This window comes from Hipposideros armiger, unplaced genomic scaffold (genome assembly GCF_001890085.2).
Source record: "Hipposideros armiger isolate ML-2016 unplaced genomic scaffold, ASM189008v1 scaffold_374, whole genome shotgun sequence".
Taxonomy (NCBI): Eukaryota; Metazoa; Chordata; class Mammalia; order Chiroptera; family Hipposideridae; genus Hipposideros; species Hipposideros armiger.
Window position 1 is genome coordinate 1043170 of NW_017731724.1, and position 13331 is coordinate 1056500.

The 13331-nt window shown below is 47.5% G+C and overlaps 1 protein-coding gene across 1 annotated transcript in view; it reads right to left on the reverse strand.

Moving 5' to 3' along the window:
• SEMA5A (semaphorin 5A) overlaps positions 1-10862 on the reverse strand; it is a 449566-nt gene extending 438704 nt beyond the window's left edge. Inside the window, exon 1 of the mRNA XM_019662395.1 lies at positions 10461-10862. The gene's annotated coding sequence lies outside the window, so the exon portion shown is untranslated. The remainder of the gene's footprint in view (positions 1-10460) is intronic.
• Between the last annotated feature and the right edge of the window lie 2469 nt (positions 10863-13331).

The window sequence follows — 13331 nt, forward strand, 5'->3', positions numbered from 1 at the left end:
CCTTGCCACAGACTCCTCAGTTACCTGATAAGCAGATGTGTGCTTTTCCCAGCTCAAGAGCACCATCAAATGTGAAGCAAATGTTGGGATGTAACTCAACAGCCATCACATTCCTATCATACTCATAAGTGACCTAGATGAGGTCTGGTCCACATGAGTAAACACGAGGAGAGAAGGCAAGGCACTTCATGAGCCAACGTGAAGCAGCCCAGTAACACCTCTGGGCAAAAGCACAGGTCTATGGGGGTCCCTGTCATATCAGGAGCAGCTCCAAATCCCTAGAGCATGGAGCCAGATACTGGAGACGCCATAGAGTATCAGATATAGATACGACAATGCAAACCCCCTTTTACATGGGATTGGGGAGGGGGGGTGCACAGTGAAAAAGAGAAGTGTTGGGAAAGTGACTGAGGTGGGTCTTATTAGAAATAAAGGGGCAATTAGAAGATGTTTTGAGATTGGCTTGACTCAAAACTTTCTGGTGAAGGAGGGAAGGAGGAACATAATTAAAAGACTGCTGGATTAGCAGCAAAATTGACCAGAGGGGATAATGATAAGGCGGGGAGAAATGGAGAACCCCTCAGACAGGGGGAAAAAAAGTCATCAAAGGATATTTGAGGAGCAGCCTTATCAGGAAAGACAGGGGTCCAAAGTCCAGTATTCTTTCCACATTGGACACCTGGTCACCTTATCTTGGGCAAAGGTTTAATATCTGGGCACTGGACCTCTGCAAAACATGATCTTTCTTCTATATTTACAGTCCAGAAATATTAAAGAAATAAAATGCCTACCTTTAACTCATAGCTTAAACTTTAAAGGAGTTTTCCTTCACTGACATGTTGTCAAATATCCTCCAAGTTTTAATTTCAGAAGGACAAGAGGTGAGGAGGTGCCAGCAGATAAGAAGGGACTGCACATCACAGGCCCCAGGCTGCGAAGCTAACATTCCAGGCTCTTCCCTGTGTTCCAGCCTGCCCAAAGAAAGTTAGGAGTCTGTACCTTTCAGAGGGTCCAAAATCAATATATGCTGTTCCCATTGGATGTTTCCCAGAAAAGAAAATGGTTAGAAAAAAGTAAAAATCATCAAAAGGAACAGTCTAATAATACATTTTCCCCACTGAGGCAATGTCCTCAATAACTATATATAACACTATGTGTTACTTTAATTATCATCAACTCCAGCTATCAGATCCAATACAAGTCAACAATTACTCTAAAGGAGGCCTTACAACAAGAGAAAGTGCATCATGTTCTTAATCCTTGAGTTTCAAAAGTGAATATATGTCCTGGCAACATGGAAATTTCTCTAATCGTGTAACCAGTCAATCTGTTTAGTAGAATGCCTAAATAGTTCTCCTTGAAATCTGAGAATATGGACTCATTGAAACTGAAAGAAAACAAACCAAATCATACACACACACACACACACACACACACACACACACACAAAAAAAAATACTGACATAAACAGTATTTTATTGACCAATTAAAACCATCAAAAGTGACATCAAAAGTAAAAATGTCACCCTCTCCTTTGTCATCTAATACGCAGAAGGAAATATTAATGGATGTATTAATGTAATCTCATAAATAACTCCTGACCACTGACCAAGGGTGAATAATAATTTAGGACTGGTGATAGAAAAACATGGTCATTTTATAAATTTTACTCTTAATTTATGTCTAGGTTAGGCTGCAAGTTTGGGAGGAGGCAAATTCAGAACATGCTAGTCTGCAATTATGTTGGCGAGGGGTCAATAAAACTGGTGCACTGGAATTTAAAACACTGTCAGTCTTCATTTTTGCATACAACTACAAGGACTAAAGAAATTAGATGTCATCAAAAACGCTTGTCCGAAACATCACAGGGCTGGATCAAAATACAGTAATACCTTGGTGTGCGAGCATAATTTGTTCTGGAGACAAACTACTCATATTGCAAGACAGCGCTCGTTTACCACGTTAAAATGTATTAGAAATGTTTGCTCATCTTGCGGAACACTCGCAAACCACGTTACTCGCAATCCAAGGTTTTGCTGTACTTGATTGCTAATGGAGAGATGCATAGGAGCGCCAAAGGCTGGTGGGTCCCAGCCGGCTTCTGAAAGCCACACCGGGGCTACGGGGAGCTCAGGCTGTCTGCGCCAAAGAAAACACTCCCACGGAAAGTCACCATGTGGACACCAACTGGTGTGGGGAGAGCAAGGTGCCAGAGAGAGAGCTGAGGAAGCCCCAAAGCAGGAGGCAGAGAGGATTTTTTAACACACTAAACAGATGGAAGTCGCCATAAACACGAGGGGAGAAGGCAAGGCACTCGCTTCCACCCAGAGACAGCAGTCAAACAGCAAGGCAATTACAGGCAATTCATATGTGTCGCTACCCACAGCCTAATTTCAGCGTGTTCTTTAACTGCAAAGCATGCCAAGGCATGACAGAAAGAGCTAGAAGTGATTCTGTGACTCTCCCTCTCCTGAGGCAGAAAAGGAGCACACTCCCCTTTTATGTGCTCAGGCTCTGGGCATTTGAAAATCTGCGTTCTGCCACTGGGTCTGGCTGTGACAAGTTAGCCGCCTCGCCTGCTGAGGTCAATGCCCGGCTAAGGTGTACCAGGACACAGATGCAAGCATTGTGAACCCCTCCCCATCGCAGGAAAGCGGCACCCATTGCTGTGAGCAGTGGTACTCTGGGAGCCCCAGACCCCTTAGATCGAAGGAGACCAGAAGGTTCTGTGTTTTCAAAGACATCCCCTTCCTGAGCTCTGCCTCTGGAACAGTAAAAGTGGCACACTCTAAGAAATGACTGGGAATCACGGTGGACCAAACACTGTGTGGCTAGGCTGGCTGATGTTTAATGGGTTGATTAAATCCGGCGATGTGGTCTCATCATCTGGAAGCAAACAGAGTTTGCTTGTTTCCCTTATAGAGATCAGAGCTCTGACATACTTCCCAGGCGGTGCCTCAGTGTCAAAAAAACGCTGCTCGGCATTTGTGTAAGTCCCGGAAACCCAGACTCCAGTTCCCTGTAAAGACAGGAGGCTTCATGTAGGCCACTGGCAGTTTGTCGCACTCCAACGTTAGAGGTTATGGCCCAGATTCACTTTTTTAACAACTTTATTAAGGTGTAAGTTACATCCCATAAAAATGACTCATTTTAAGGATCCAATTCAATGATTATTTTGGAAATGGAGAGTTGTGCGATCGTCTCCACGCTCCGGTGTTAGAACATTCCCCTCCATCCCAAGCAGCCTCCTGTCCCCTGCACTGCCCAGTTCCCATCCCCGGCCCCAGGCTGCCATGAATCTGCTTTCTATCTTTCTGGGTTTACTTTTCCTAGACATGTCATATGAGTGGAGCCACAGGATACGTGATCATTCGTGACTGGCTTCTTTCACTGAGCGTGATGTTTTGAAGTCCACACATATTGCCGCATAGATCTGGCACTCATTTTATTGCTGAATAGTGGTCCATTCTATGGCTTTACCACATTTTGTTTATCCACTCATCTGTTTCAGCTTATTAAATCTATAAATTCAACTAAGTGACAGGCTTATTGGCTTAATCTCCGAAATAAAATAGAAAGCCTGCCATATTTCTAGAATACTCTAGAATTTCTAAAATCTCTGTAATGTGTGAAAATATGTAATAAGGATACAACACATTCCCGGGAATTTGTGTGCATGGGGGAGGGGAGTGGAGGTGGGGTGCTATTTTAAATAAGTAAACAACATCCCTGAGCTTCAATTCTTTTACTGTTTTATATACACACAACGTTTTAATACACATGAAGTGTTTTATGCTGAAGTCTAAGTCAAGCAAAGTCATCAATGCATTTACCAAACATTTACTTCCTATGCAAAGAGCCCTGTATTAGGGTATGTGCCATACACAGCCCTTGGCTTATAAACATATTTGTATTTCAAGACGAGGCTATAAATCGATTTGGGGTACTTGAAACTTTTTTTCATGTAAAGACTAGTGCTTAGCTCCCATGGTTAGCCCCCAAAAGTCTTTCAGCCACAGTCCTTTACCTAGAATACTACATACACTGCAGTCTCACATACCATTATTATACTATATAAAGGCACTTGCGGACTCCTTCGCTCATCACGCATGGGCTGATGGCCGCACGTGTGCCAGGTACTATCGAGGCACAAGAGACGCACAATGACAGTCTCGTCTGTTTCCTAAGCTTACAGCCTCTACTGGTGTAAGACTTGAAGAAATAAATAGTGTGGTGAGTGGTGCAAAATGCTAGGAAGAGAAAAAGGAGGCTGAGGCAGTAAGGAAAGAAGGAGGAAGTGGTTCTAGACAGTGTGGTTTGCAGGTTTCTGAAGAAGGGGCACTTGAGCAAAAGCCCTCCCAGCAACTCGACCTGGAAACACTGAGCCATGAAGGACGGCAGAGCAGGAGCACTCCCAGCAGAAGGAAGAGAACACGCAAAGGCCGGGGAGGAAGCTGGAAGAGGCGGCGTCAGCAGCCAGGATGCATCCGCTCAGGGGGCCGCGACCCCACACGCCTCTCCCCACTTCCCAGCCTCAGGTGCACAGCTCCCCCCAGCTGAGTCGATTCGGTCCCCATTGCAGGTCCCAGGCCCAAGGACCACTGTGCACTTAAGCTTTGGACCCACCCTCACAGGGAGCTGGCCCCGCTTGCTCGGTTCTATCACTGCATCCGAATTCAAGGCCCTCTGTCCTTAGTGCTAGTAATGTGTTTTGCGTCATCATTCCTGAGGCCCTATCCTGCTACCCAAACATCCTAACAACGCCTGTAGAGACATCCTGTCGTGCTGCCTGTCTCTACCACAACCACCCCCCTTTATCTTCCTGAGGACCTGTCTCTGTAAGGACCCAGAGACCCCATGCAGACGTGGATTCTGACTGAGACGTGGATTTTGACTGAGACATGGATTCTGACTGAGACCCATCTCCGCTCACTTACTCCACCCACATGCTCTGGGCAGGGCCCTCAGAGGACCTCTACACGACCCCTGAGTCACACTGGGAGTTACACCACTGTGAACTGCTGCTGCCCACACCGCCCCTGGCCAGGAATCTGTCCACCACCACTGACATCTCTCCAGCACAGTAGGCGGGCCTGTCCCCTGGGGACCCGTCCGTTACCAGTGAGTGCTTCATTCAAGGTGGAGGCGGGTCCAAACTCCCTGCCCGGTTAGGCAAGCAGCTCTATTAAACCGTGGGCTTCTGGTATTACTCTACCCGGCTTTCTAGAACTCTCTTAAAGTCAAGTCCACAGCTAGAGCACATGGGAATTTACATGACAGACATCTTAGAAGCAAATCCTTACTCAGTTCATCCTTGTACATCAACTGGCATGAACAGTGGCTCAATTAGATTATCTGCTGAACACAGGAAGTGTGACATCCAGAGCAACTTTTTTTGCTGTATGCCACCAGTCACAGACGACATCCTCAGCTTTACAATTGGTAACGTTTTATGGGAGGTCTAAATCTTGGTCCTGTGCATAACCACAGAAGCCACTGTGATTCTAAAATCCATTTGGTTGCAGGCTACCCAACCATAAATGTCCCTGGCCTCCCATGCATCCTCTTTTCATAGCGTCCTTGAGCAGTCCTGACAGCGGGCAGCCACCACCGTTGGTGGCTGACGGAGGACAGCTTGGGAAATCCTAACCGAGATGTGTCACATTTCCAGTTTTTTTTACAGAAAGGTCAGCTCCTTGTGTGGAACTTATCTGGACTCAGTTTGTGAGAACACACCCCTTCTGAGAAGTTTTAGCCAAACACTAGCCTTTTTATTATTTTACAGGAAATTCATAGGAAACTTAGGAGAATTTTTCTTGACTTTTTCTTAATTTTGGGGGGGTGGGGGCTCTCCTTCTCTTTACATAGGCACATCATATATCATTGTCAAATGTTGAATGAACTTGAACTGACTAAAAAGAGGCTCTATTTCCTGTGAACAATTTGTCCTTGCTCAATCCTGATTGTCACTTGCCTTCAACGTCTTTAATTTCACATCTCAGCAAATCCAGTGTAATTTCCCCAGGAGAGTTGGTCTCTGATAGCATCACTCTCCTGCTTACTTATCATACATATCTGTAATTGAATTACCTATTACAGTAATGTGATCTACTCTCAAATGTACACAGAAATGCAACATGAAATAAAATTGTTCCAGGGTATACTTCCTCATCACTCTACATGAACTCGAGTCAGCCAATTCTGCAGAGATACAGTGACAATAATGAATGAAATATGGAAAGATATAAGATTAGTGGGTTCATGGCCTTCCAGAAATAAAAGAAATTCACCCCCTAAAAAATTTAGTCTCTTTTAAAATATAGCATTTTTCAGTATTAACCGGGAAAGCAATTCCAGTATATTTGGGGGGCAAGAATAAAGAACAGAACGGTTTTATTTTTTCCAAGTGCAACAGTACTGCCAATATATTTTAAAACTTAGGAAAGGAAAATAGAGTGAGTCCATCTTTGCTTCTGTCAAACAACCATTAATCTTGGACAATAATGGAAAAAAAGGGGGGAAAAAAAAACAACAGCAATTCCTTTGAGACAATTTTTGTTTTCTTGAACCCACTGTTGGGTTAATCCCATTTTAAATGTCATGGCCCAGGTGAAATATAACTTGTCTTTGAAGTTGCCTGGCTTCAAAATAGTCTGCGAAACTCAGAGCCAGGTTTCCTTGGGTCTAGAACCTTCAGACGGCAGAAAGTAACTGTGTCAATACCAGCATGTTATAATAAATCATTTCTCGTACACAGCCTTCTCTTGGATCAAGTTCTCATTGGCTTTGTTCTGTTTGGCTTAAATTCTGAATCAAAACAAGTCTGGGGTAGGCTCACTGAAAGTGAAAAGTTTTGCTAAGTATATTCTAGCTTACTTTAATTTTTTTTCTCCTTCGCTTGCTATTAGAAATTGATGTTATACATCAGATAACCAGAACCTGACAAATACACCAAAGAAATAAGTGATATATTGATCAAGTTTACCAAAAGCTGCTTCTTCAAACTGCTTCCCAGTGAGCTACCCCTCACCTGTTGAATGTACCTGTATGATGCTACCAACGTGTGCAGGAATTAGAGAAAGCAGGTCGCCCCCCCCCCCATCTATGGCAAATCATTTCTACAAGGCAGCAGGCAGAGTGAGGAAAACCAGTTATTTTCAACAAAACTTTTGCTTCTCAATTTTAAAAGGTTGGTGGGAACACATGAGAAAATGTCTGTGTTGTCAGCAACAGTATATAAAGACAATATAAACAACTTAAAGCACTTATGGATACTCATCTTAGGACTCAAGAAAATGGTTCACTTTCTCGGTCTAAATTTGCAAATAGATGCAGGTGGACAGAAATGTACAAGGTCCCACATGACACACTTTGTATTCTGGTGGAGCGCAATTTGTTAGACACCGTAATTTACATTTAAAAATTATTTAACACTAAAAACTTGTCATCTCGGTGTTATAATTATACCCTAAGCATTCTGTCTGAGTAACTATAGCAACAGTTTTGGAAGCATTTTTAAATACAAATTTGGTATAATTTTAGAATAAAAAATTATGGATGAGTGATGGCAGGGTGTGCGACTACTTTCCTCAAACACTTGTACACAAACTACTACAAAAATGGGTTCCTTGACTGGGACATTTTATACACTAATTGGCTTGTTCTACCCTGCAAACGATATGATTTGTAATCCAAACCTCTTAGGGATTAGTTTCTCATCTCCGTTAAATCTAGAGTTCATGATTACTTGTTTATGTCATGGAATGCCTATATACCTTTGGCTAATCATTTATGTATAGCAGAAGCAAAGCCTCCATTTCAATGATTTCATAACCAAAAACAAACAAACAAAAAAAAGACATATGGAATCATTAAAAATAACCACCAAGTTAATAAAAACTATATAACGGTCCAGTTTAGCAGCTCTCTCTAACATCGGGGCCATTTGACATAGTCTCAAGGAGCCAGCATGTGTCATTTTGAGCAATTTCATGCAGTACAGAGATAAGGTGGTTGGCTTGAACATTTGTCCCTGATCAAGAGTCTAAAGTGACTCTGAAGCAAGATTCCTTACTGCAAAGCTATGGATGGGGTTTCAGAAGGTCCATGAACCCTCTAAAGCTTATGCCAAAGTTTCCGTGAATGTGCATATATTCATTAGGGTCTCACAGCCACTGCTGTTTGTTTCTATGTTTTGTTCCATCCAGGCAGGTGAAGACATAATTCGAAAAGGAAATGGCAGTGAGGAACACAGGCTTATTATTCCCAAATTCTGAACATCTCAAAAACTTTTTTTGGACAGAGACAAGCTTTACCACCCAGGAGACTAAAGTCTTTGCTCTCAGCAGGGATCTCACAGCTGTTTGCCATTAAAACCATCAAATAGCTTAGTACAACTCATAAAAGGCACAAAATGATTACCATCATCCATCTTCTCCCCGTTAAGAAAAGTGTGTACAGGCAAAAAGCATGTAAAAGCAGGTACTAGTTCATCGTCCCTTGGTTCCGTGAGTATGCAAATGATTAGTGTGCCTGTGTGTGCGACACCCTGGAGCAACTGCTGTTTCCTGGCAAAGTTTCTATAAGAAACGAACACAAGGAAATCTGTTTCAAGTGGCCCAGACAGTTACATTTCACACTGCTTTTTCATTTAAAATAAACATGGATAAAAATCTTTGAGGCAAAAAAAAAAAGAAAAAGAAATCCATGTTTCCTTTGGTGTAAACAAAGGCATGACAAGAAAAGTTATTTTATAAGTGATACACAACTTAAGGAATTCTCTGCTTGAAATGAAATTGTGAACTGGTCACTCAAAATAAGCATGATAAGCTTTGCCCTCTCTTCACTAATGAAACTGGCATTAATTAGCAATTAACTTAGCAATCCTCATTAGGTGTTAAAAATCTTCCCTAGTAAAGCCTGTTCTTGTCTTTCTGTGTCTTCTTAGGAAAGACTGACTATAATTAGTAACATATCTGCTGCTCCCAAACTTGGCCATGAGGACACAACTCTCCTGGAGAAGCTAACGGTGACATATGATTGTTTTTCTTAACAACAAGCTGCAACAATCATTTGAAACTCTCGGAGTTTGAACTAATGTGCTCTGGAGAAGCAGAACTTGGTGGGTATTAAACATAACTCGCATTGCCTTCACTCCACTTCGAGTTTTTTCTGAGCAAAGGCAGCCGTCACAGGGGAAGGCAGACGCACAGACAGGAGGAGTTTGCAGGGATATGTCTGTCCCTGGAAAGAACCTTTCTATGCAGAGGACCGTGTTTGGCAACCACTTTTCCTGTTCCTTCTTCTAGCAATGCTGACAGCTCCTCCTGGTAAGCAGATAGCTGCCCTCACCCTCCACCCCTATGAAATTATTGAGAGAGCTGCCTGGTCCTGCTATTTGCTGAATGGGACCCCCAACCACTCACTCACCCAGGACTGAGTCCTGCTCTTAGCATCCTCTCTCCCTCTTCCAGCGCTCGCTCTCAGCGCCCCCTGCCGGGGATTCCCGGGACGCAGAAGGCGCAGGAAAGTTAAATCCCAACTCAGAGCAGCTGCTTCCAGGTACAGAACCAGCAAAAGGCTAGGAGGTGAAAGCGCTTCCCGCCAAAGCCGGCAATCGGCTCTGACTGCGCTAGGCCGGCTCCTGGCGCCGCGGGCGGCGACCCTGACGACATCATTCCTCCTCGGTGGTTCGCCCGCACATCTTAGGAGGAGGACCAGTTCGCTCCGGGGCCCGGATCTGCCTCCTGCCCCGAAACCCTAAACCAGGGGATACGAAATCCGTGGAGCGGTGCAGAGATGCCCGCAGAAAGGGCCTGGCCAGCCAGCAGCCCATTGAGTAGGCGGTTCCCCAGGCCTCTGCGACCCAGGCATTGATGTTCAGGGCGGCCCCGGCCTCAGTCTCCCTTACTAACCAAAGCGCTGGACGGAGTTGAGCCCGAGTCCCACTGCATCTGAGCATCTCACGCGCGCTGCAAAGCCTTTGTAACTCGAACAGGAAAACCTGCCGCAGCTGGGGGCTGCGAAGCGGCGGCTACGAGACCGCGAAGTCCCAGCTACCGGGACCCCTAGCCCTTTGCTCCCAACGATGCGAGCCTGGACGCGCGCCCGGTCCGGGCACAGACCTCCACTGCGCACCTTCCTTGGGTAGGGTTCCCGCCTCGCCCACCGCCCGGTCGCCCATCCGGTCGCTTTGGCTCCTTACCTGTGCACGCTTCAGACCTCGGCAAGGGCAGGGACACAAACTTCCAAGCCGTGCACCAGCCCAACGGGAGTCCCCGCACTGATGGTAGTCCTAATCCTTACGCACCACCACCCGCGCGCGGTCCCCCGCCCAGGCCTGTACATCCACCCTGCCCAAGGCTGACAGGACCCACCCGGCGACCACTGCCTCCCCCAGGTCCCCGCCAGCAACGCGGCACCTTGGGGGCTAGGGCCTTGGTGGGGCAGGGGCAGCTCACCAGGTGCGATGCGCTCTCCTCGTGCCGATCACCCAGCGCCTGCAGCACCAGAACGGTCTGAGGGTTCTCTCCGGCGCCCGCGAGGGAAGTCGAGGCAGCAGCTGCCCCTCACTTGCTGCACTCCGGGATGAGGTCGCCGTCCTCCGGCGCGTGGCCGGGTCTGTCCGGGGCTGAGCAGGTTCGCTCCCAGAGGGGGCGACAGGCGAGGAGGCAAAGTTGGGTGCCCGAGCCAGCTCCGCAGGGGAGCCCCCGGATGGTCCACGCGGACCCGCGGAGGGGCGATGGAGACTGGGGGCCGCCCCCGGACAGGGCAGCGGCCGGCGGGGGACTGCGGAGCCCACCGGCCGCGGAAGGGCAGCGCGCGGGAGCGAGTGCAGCGAGAACAGCTGCCGCCAGCGCCGCCTTCCCGGCGAGTAGAGCCGCGCCGGGCGCGCGAGCTGGGAGCGCGGGGTGCTTCGCCCNCGCCGCGGCTCCTCCTCCCCCTCGCGGGCCGGGTGAAACCCGAGCGCTCCACCCCGCGCTTGACCTCTGCGGGCCCCTCCCCCGACACCGCCCCTTCCCGGGACAGGACCCCCTCTGCATCCAGGGCGACCCCCTGCACCCCGGGAGCCCCACTCCGCCCTCCCTGGAGCTAGAGCGCCCGACCCTGGACTTTCGGGGGCTCCCATACCCCCCACCTCTCGCACAGACCTTCGGTGGCTCCCCGCCCCTGTCCCGCCGCTCAGACGTGGCTACTTGGGGAGTTGGGGGGAGGGGGAACGCAGTATAAAGCGCCGGAGGCGGTGCGGGTGGAGACCTAGACGTGGCGCGTCCACTCTGCCGGCCTAGGCTCCAGGTACGTGAGGGTCCCCCGGCTGAATATGACCATGTGGTGGGGTTGGGCAGGGGCCGCCGGGTCCTCCCCCGGACTCTCGAGTTTGTGATTTTTTTTCTTTTTGTGTGACATCCTTTTGCGGGCTGAGCTGGAAACTCCTTAAAGACAGAGAGTTGCTGCGGGTTCTTGGAGGAGCGATTTGGGGGTGAGCCTCCCCCTTCTTTGGGTCGATTTCAGCGGGGTTCAGAGAAATGAACAAATAAGACGAACCAGCGAGGCAGGTCAAGGGGGTCCCCAGGTAGCCACGCTGAGCGTTAAGAGATGAGTTCCCAGTTCCTGGGTGGACAAAGTCAACTTGTCCAATTCTGGTCCAAATGTTACTTGTTGCACGTTTGCAGAATCTTGGCTTTATTGAGCAAGTACTCTGGTGAAAAGATTCATAATTGGAAACCAAAGTACCTTTCAAGATTCTTACAATTTGATACTTTGTTGCAAAATGTCAGTTCAGAGCTCCGAAGGGTGGCGCTTGACCCTTTCCTTCTGGTTGAGAGTAGGGACAGCCTCGCTGGGCCCTTTTTTCTCCATCTTGGCTTCAGAGAGTGGCTTTAAAGTTCCCCCTGGCATAAGGAAACGCGTGAACGCCTCACCACTGCCTTCTCCTAGCTAGTGACAGGATGCTGCTATGGCCCACACTCACAGGTTGCTCCAGAGCCAGTGTCTGGTTGTTGGGATACCCCATGCTGGAAATGGCCCAGTGTGCCCATAACTGTGCCATTGAGCTTATCTGTGAAACAACGAACCCACCACTGGCTGGAAGGTGCCATACCCTGCAGATTTGAGAGAAGGATAATAGAAATACAAATTGACATTGATCTGTCTTTGTAGAATTTTTTTTTTAATAAAAGAATTAAATGAAAACAATTCTGAAGGTTTCCGTAGAAGCCAAACCCAGCCCAAATCTCCAATGCCTCTCTCACACTGGTGATGAGCGGCCTGGGTACTAGAGGCCTCCCTCGGATTTCCTTTAGGACATCTGGGAGGAAATGTCAGTGGCTGAGTGCCTCTTTGGAGAAGCATTCTTCCCGGAAGGGTGGTGGGCAGGGGGGCCATTCAGGCTGGTGCCCTGCAGCTGCCTGGCTCCTGAGGCCTTACTGAGCAGCTTAACCCTTCTCTGTTTTGTGCTTGGCACGTGGGCACTAGCTCCATTCCTAACTTTCCGACTCTTGCCTACGTGGCACAGAGGCCTGGCAGCGCCCTGGTAGGAAGAGGCAGACCAAGGTCTAGCCTGGCTGCTCTCCTCCTGGTAGGGGGCCAGCAGGGGAGGGAGGATGCTACCTTACACTTGACCTTGCAGTCCTTGGGTGGGTAGGTGGACCTTTGGAGCCTCCAGCCACCACGGCAAAGGGAGACAGAAATTAGGACCCAGATGTGTTTAGTTAATCTTTGTCCTTGCCTCTCCCCATTACAGTTAAAGGCGTGTACACCTTAAAAAACAAACAAAACAAAAAAAAGTTTTGGCATATAGAGAGCTGAGCAGTAGGAAGAAAAGAGCCTTCTACACCATGACCCAGAAGGGCTGATAAAATAACAATTAGCTCGATAAATTATATAACTTTATGCATATGTGGGGGAGGGAGATAAATTTTAGAGGCAGTTTACAGGCTACACCCAAGCACTGTTAAAATATGTATATTTAGCGATAATGAATTACAAACAATAAGGAAGAGAGACAAGAAATGAAATAATAATTTCCAGTGCATCCTTGAAGTGAAATGTCCTGAAACTGAGGTTGGGATTCCACCTTGTGACCCAGGGAAACTTCCTTAACTTTTCTGAGCTGGAGTCTCTTCAGCTGGAGCTTAAACACACCTGCTGGCAGGTGTGCCCTTTGTAAGCCTCCAAAGAGAAAGGAGGCGATGGACGTAAATACACCCAGGAACCAGCACAGAAGCAGGCTCTCTGTAAGATTAGTTGAAAGAATCCACAGGTGTTTTGGGGTTTTTTTTTCCCAGTGAAATTTCTGGGTAAGTTTTTGCTCACTGAAGAACTTCCTACAT